This window comes from Phyllostomus discolor, chromosome 3 (genome assembly GCF_004126475.2).
Source record: "Phyllostomus discolor isolate MPI-MPIP mPhyDis1 chromosome 3, mPhyDis1.pri.v3, whole genome shotgun sequence".
Lineage (NCBI taxonomy): Eukaryota > Metazoa > Chordata > Mammalia > Chiroptera > Phyllostomidae > Phyllostomus > Phyllostomus discolor.
The window spans coordinates 121386144-121392172 of NC_040905.2; the positions used below are offsets into that span (position 1 = coordinate 121386144).

A 6029-nucleotide genomic window follows, 5' to 3' on the forward strand; every position below is an offset into this window, starting at 1 on the left:
TCTTATTTCATCATGCTTTCCTGCTTGGTTGATTCTATCTTCCTTCTGGTCCACTGTGTTGTTTTGAGACTCAGATTCCTTCCTTTCACTATTGGCTCTCCTCCGTATATCTTCCTGCATCTCTTTTATGGTAATCTGCATTTTTTTCATGTAATTTGCATCCAAAATCAACCAGTTCCGTGAGCTTCCTGATCACCAGTGTTTTGAACTGTGCATCTGATAGATTGGCTATTTCTTGGTCACTCAAAAGGATGAGTCCTGGGGGACTGATCTGTTCTGCTGGAAACATGTCTTCTGTCTTTCCCTGTCTCTCCTATTATTTTATTTATTTATTTATTTTTTCTCCGGTCTGGTCGCTCTTGTTACGGTGGGGGGTGGAGCCTTAGGTGTTCACCGGGGCTGGGCGCCCCAGTCGCTAGATTGTGACGTTATATGTGGGGGCAGGGGCGCGAGCGGGGACAGGAGGGATCAATGGCGACCGTTCTGTTCTCCTGGAGTCAGACACTGCCCTGGGCTTCTGGGCCGTGAGCTCTGCCCTGGTCCATAATCGCTGCCCCACTGATTCCCCCAGCCGCTGCTTGCGTACTCAGGAATCACCGCTGCACTGCTGCGCTCTTGTGCCCCGGATTGCTGTCGCGCCGATTTTGCGCCAAATTTCCCCTGACCTACGCGTGCCTGTGACCCGCGCCAGCCCTGCGCCCACTCGGCTCGTCGTCCCCTACCAGTCTGGATGTACGGGTCTACTTCAACTTCTTGGCTGTCCAACTTCCATTTTGATAAATCCTCTGACAGTTCTGATATTATGACTGCAAATCATTGTTGTAAATTATTGTTGTTCTGTTCTTGGTTGTGCGAGGAGATACAGTGCATCCACCTATTCCTCCATCTTGCCGGAAGTCTAAGTTTCTTAAGAACATACAACTTTTATGATTGCAAAACTTGTAGGCCAAGTCAGAAAAAGGACAAATACTATATGATTCCACTTAGAAGTACCTAGAACAGTCAAATTATCAGAGAGACAGAATGTACAATGGTAGTTGTTAGGAGCTGGGAGGAGAGGAGAATAGGGAGTTATTGTTTAACGGGGACAGAGTTTCAGTTGGGGAAGATGAAAAAGTTCTAGATATGGATGGTAGTGATGGTTGCACAACAGTGTGAATGTACTTAAAGCCACTAAATTATACAGTTAAAATGGTTAATGAGGTAAATTTATGTTATGTATATTTTACCATAATTTTAAAAAAAAACTTTGAGTTAGGCCACTATACTTGACTGCCTTTCTAAGAAGGATGGATGGTAGGAGGGAAAGAAGGCAGGAAAGGAAGAAGGAAGGAAGGGAGGGATGGATGGATGAAAAGAAGAAAAGAAAGATGGATTTTTCTTATTCATCCATTTAACAAATATTTGGGTACTATTCTGAGAGCTGTGTGGAAATATAGCAGTGAACAAGACAAACAAAGATTCTGTTCAGTGCTCATAAGCATCTCAGTGTTTGTATGTACAGATAGAGAAATTGTGTCATGAAAGTGAGAATTTGGATGATCATTTCTACCCTTTATTGACTTCTCACTAACATGGTGCTAAGCCCTCTGCATGTATTCACAATAACCCTAGAGATAAGTCCTATCATTTCTTATCCCCATCTTCAGATGATAAAAACAAGGCACTAAAAACTTGCCCAAATTTTGTAGATAAAAATGTATCTGCTGAATTCTGGCCAAGATAGAGGCATAGGTAGACACACTGTGCCTCCTCACACAACCAAAATAAGGACAACAACAATTTAAAAACAAAAAAGGAACCAGTACTGACAGAAAACTGAACTGTATGGAAGTCCAACAACCAAGGAGTTAAAGTAGACACATTCATCCAGACTGGCAAGAGGGGCAGAGTCAGGGAACCCAGACAGACAGGGCTCACAGCAGGGTGGCTGGCAGACCCTGGGCACCACAAGGCAGCAGTGGGCGGACCGAGCAAGGTGGCAGATTGTGGAGAGGTGTGGTGCAAAAAGCAACTGGTGGGCCTGGTGGGCCCACATTCACGTGCAGATAAACCAGGCAAAACTGGGGAGCAGGAGAAACTGCACAACTCAGGGTCCCAGTGCAGGGAAATAAAGCCTCAAAACACCAATTGAAAACACCTGTGGGGGTTTAGGTGCAGGGAGAAACTCCCAGCCTTACAGGAGAGTTCATTGGAGAGACCCACAGGGACCCAGGATGTACACAAAACCACCCACATGGAAATCAGCACCAAAAGGACCCAAACTGCTTGTGGGAAGTGACTGAAATCTGACAGAGAGCAGAGCAAGTGCCATTGTTCCCTCTCGGACCCCTGCCCCACATACAGTGTCACAATCCAGCCACTTGGTTGCCCCGCCCTGGTGAACACCTAAGGCTCCACCCTGTACTACATAACAGGTGTGTCAAGACAAAAAAAAAAAAATGGCCCAAATGAAAGAAGAGAACAATGCTCTACAAAAAGTATCACTAAGCAATGAAAAGATAGTCAACCTATCAGAGCACAGTTCAAAACACTGGTAATCAGGATGCTCACAAAATTTGTTGAATTTGGTCACAAATTAGATGAAAAAATGAAGGCTATGATAAGAGAAATGAAGGAAAATGCACAGGGAGGCAATAGTGATGGGAAGAAAACTGTGACTCAAATCAATGGAGTGGACCAGAAGGAAGAAACAACCAAACAGAAAAGAATGAAGAAACAAGAATTCAAAAAAATGGGGAGAGGCTTAGGAACCTCCAGGACATCTTTAAACGTTCCAACATCCAAATTATAGGGGTACCAGAAGGAGAAGAAGAAGAGCAACAAGTGGAAAAGTTACTGGAGCAAATAATGAAGGAGAACTTCCCCATTCTGTCTAAGGAAATACATTTCCAGGAAGTCCAGGAAGCTCAGAGAGTCCCAAAGAAGTTGGACCCAAGGAGGAACACACCAAGGCACATCATAATTACATTAGCCAAGATTAAAGATAAGGAGAGAATTTTGAAAGTAGCAAGAGAAAAGGAGAGAGTTACCTTTAAAAGAATCCCCATAAGACTATCAGCTGATTTCTTAAAAGAAATCTTGCAGGCAAGAAGGAGCTGGAAAGAACTATTCAAAGTTATGAAAGGCAAGTACCTGCATCCAAAATTATTCTATCCAGTAAAGCTTTCATTTGGAATGGAAGGGCAAATAAAGTGCTTCCCAGATAAGGTCAAGTTCAAGGAGTTCATTATCAAGCCCTTATTATATGAAATATTAAAAAGACTTATCTAGGAAAAAGGAGATAAAAAATATGAACAGTAAAAGGACAACAAACTCAACTATCAATGACCAAACCTAAAAAAACAAAAATGAACTAAGCAAACAACTAGAACAGGAACAGATTCACAGAAATGGAGATCACATTAAGGATTATCAGTGGAGAGGAGGAGCGGGGACAATAGAGGAAAAGTTACAGGTTATAAGAAACATAAATGGTAGGTACAAAATAGATAGGGGGAAGTTAAGAATAGTATAGGAAATGTAGAAGCCAAAGAACTTATATGTACAACCCATGAACATGAACTAAGGTGGGAGAATGATGTTGGGAAGGGGGTACAGGGCAGAGGGGAATAAAGGAGAGAAAAATGGAACTGTAATAGTATAATCAATAAAATATATTGAAACAAAACAAAACAAAAAGCTGAATTTAAGAAAGGTAAACACAATTGCACTAAAAATACAAAACATCCATAGAGAAAAACAGAGATACATGCAGAGACTAAAGATAAAGAATAAACTAGGAAAATATTTTCATATGTAAGACAGACATGGGCAAATTAATTTCTTCACTGGCAAAGTACTCACATTTGAATAAGGAAGGCCTTTCTTTCAAGCTGAGCATTTTGGTGGTGGGTCCCCATGTACATTTAACATGTGTATCGAGAAGTGATATTTCTGTTCCAGGCCCATATACTCTGGCCACAGCATGTTGTTCATCTGCAATGACCGCAAGTTGTTCAGGTTCTGTAAATCCAACTGTCATAAAAACTTCAGAAAGAAGCACAATTCTTGCAAGGTCAGGTGGACTAAAGCCTTCCATAAAGCAGGTGGTAAAGGAGCTTATAGTTGATAATTCATTTGAATTTGAAAAATGTAGAAATTAACCTGTCAATTACCAGTGAGAGCTGTGAAATAAAATCAGTGATGCAATGAATAGAGTCAAGGAGATCAAACAGAAACAGAGAGCTAAATTTATAGTGAACAGGTTGAAGAAAAATAAACTACAGAAAGCTCAGGACATCAAAAAAGTCAAGCAAAACATTCATCTTATCTGGGCCCCTTTATACGCAAAGGAAAGCAGCTGGAAGACAAAGAGGATGTGGACATGGAAGTTATTTCTGACAATCTTACTGTTTAGTTATTTCTAGAGCACAATGGAAAATCTCCTTTAGAGATTTAGATGATCTGAGTTATTGATTTATTTTTTACATAAGGTGACTCAAATGAAAAAGTGATTAAAATCACATCTCTTCTGCATTACTATCTGAAAAACATCAGATAATATGGATGGTAGATTGCACCTCACTGTTAAATCTTCACCAATAGATTTACTTACGTAAAACATGAAAATTCTGTAAATACAAAGTAAATTGCAGACATAAAATGATCGTGCCACTTGGATAATGGAACCAGCATTATGTAATAACTATTGACAAAAATTCATGGCTAGTGGTATATAAAATAAAATTTTCTTTGCAATAAAAATATTCCCTTTATTAATGTTATAGAAGGAGAGATACATTTAAGGAATAACAATCTGTATGATAATTAGCCTCAAGTACTAATATCTTTTGTTTTGATTTTGGCATTTCATGTTTTGGTTTATTAACATCTTAGAAGAACATAATGGCCTCATGCATTGAAGCTTAATTCTCTCGGACAATTTCACCTAGTTTAGCTGTTAGGGCAGGCAGTGGTAGATGTCATTTCTGAAATCGCACTCTGCTCTCTCACTGCCACTTTGGAGACAGTTCTAACTTGAGATTCCTGATAGAACAGGCTTTATTTATCCAGCTCAACAATGATTTAGAAGCAGAGGAAGTTAGAGGCTTTTAAAAATTTTTTTGTGTGCTTTTCTTTTAAAAAGCTAATTGGGGGAAATTTGAATTTATGGGTAAAATGTCTATACATTATTTACACATAAAATCATTTCTATGGTTAAGTGCCTATATATTTATTATTTGAAAGTACTAAACACAGTATCAATTACTTGGAAGAAAATAACTTTACTCACATGTACTACTGAAGTAGGAGATATATTTTAAAAAATATATAATACTTAATACTTCATGTTTCTGTATTTTTACATTACTTAGGAGTAAGTATATTAAGAGTATTAAGTAACTCAGTTTTATATTTTTTAGGACAGAATTTAGAATAAATTACAAACTCTTAGGGTTATATATATATATAATTATATAGTAATGGATAAATTTTTATTTTAGTATTAGTAATAAAGTGGACTAATTACTGGACCAAGTATAAAAGAATTGTAAAAAAAAAAAGAACAGGACTACACTGTTTTTAATCAGGCAGAATATTGATAAAGATATGGCTGATGAACATAGGAAAAGTTGCTCAATTTCACTCACTATGACTTAACCATACTCATAGTTGTAGGAATGCAAACTGATGCTTTCAAACCCCACTGGTGGAAAGTACAGGCTTATTGGGAGAAAATTTGTGGAGCATTTTTCAATGTGTAAAATGTACACTCCCTCTGATTCAGCAATTTCATTGCTAAAAAATTACCCTTTAGATAACTGCACAAAAAACTTCCCATAACATGTATTTAAAGATATCTGTTGCAACATTTTAAATAAAAGCAACACACTACAAGTTACGGAAATGACCATCAATGGTTAAATACTTTCTGCTAAATCTAAACACAGGTGATAAAAATGAGGTCAACCCATGTGTACTTACATGGAAAAACAATTAAGTATTTTATTAAATGGATCTAAAAATGTTTTATCACATGAATTAAA

General features: G+C 38.2%; 1 pseudogene; it reads left to right on the top strand.

The window, feature by feature from the left end:
* The first annotated feature begins 3913 nt into the window (after positions 1 to 3913).
* Positions 3914 to 4857, top strand: LOC114513126 (annotated as a pseudogene).
* Positions 4858 to 6029: the final 1172 nt, after the last annotated feature.